This window comes from Penaeus monodon, chromosome 24 (assembly GCF_015228065.2).
Source record: "Penaeus monodon isolate SGIC_2016 chromosome 24, NSTDA_Pmon_1, whole genome shotgun sequence".
Classification (NCBI taxonomy): Eukaryota; Metazoa; Arthropoda; class Malacostraca; order Decapoda; family Penaeidae; genus Penaeus; species Penaeus monodon.
This window is the reverse complement of record NC_051409.1, coordinates 18,472,667-18,473,517: the sequence shown is the minus strand read 5'-3', so window position 1 is coordinate 18,473,517 and position 851 is coordinate 18,472,667.

The following is an 851-nucleotide window of genomic DNA, read 5'->3' as shown; positions in this document are numbered from 1 at the left end:
CCAGGCAATTCATAATTAACTATCCATGCGTCATTTGAAGTCGGATGAGGATAGGAGTTCGGTTAATCAGGTGAAGTAATGACTCCCCTTCAAGTTATGGAATAAATCGCTGGCAAGATGACAATTCCCTTTAACACAAGATTCTTCGGGCAAGACAAGAGATGCACCTTTGTTTATACAGGTTATAACATGAACAGGCACTTTGAGAATGGAGGAATGGTAACAGTTTCCCTTGATGCATCAAGCTGTGATAACTCCTAAAACTCCCGGCTACAAAACCTGGTGTGTAACAGCTTTGTGACCACACCTCCTTTTATTATATGATAGATAGTACAGTACACTCAGTCTAGGCCAAAAAAAATAGGTGCAGGCCAACACAAGTTAAAAAGAGCCATATGCGGTTTCATGTGACCCGTAGGCCCACATCCAAAAACATAAAGGATTACCATTATCTAAATATTCGATCCAGGTGATATAAGACGAAGGTCAGAACAAAGATTTAGAGAGTGTGAGAGCTGATTAGGATAATTAATGAGGATAATTTTTTAAAGAAAATATGAAAGATTATAAATAATACAGTAAGACCGCATGTTCTTTATTGTCAAAATATACGATAACATATTTCTTAAAGCAGGTCTCAAATATATTTAAAACTAAACAGGGATAAAAGCGATCCTCTTTTAGAGTAATTTTTGCAACTCTGCCCGATTTTCCCCAATTTCTCTCCTCACAAACGAACATCTAACTGCGTCCTGGTTGTTTGAACGTTGGGCTTACCTTTCAGAGCCGGAAGGACGGTAGTTGTACTTAGTATAATGAATCCACGTGGGGTTTGCTAGGGAGATTTTACC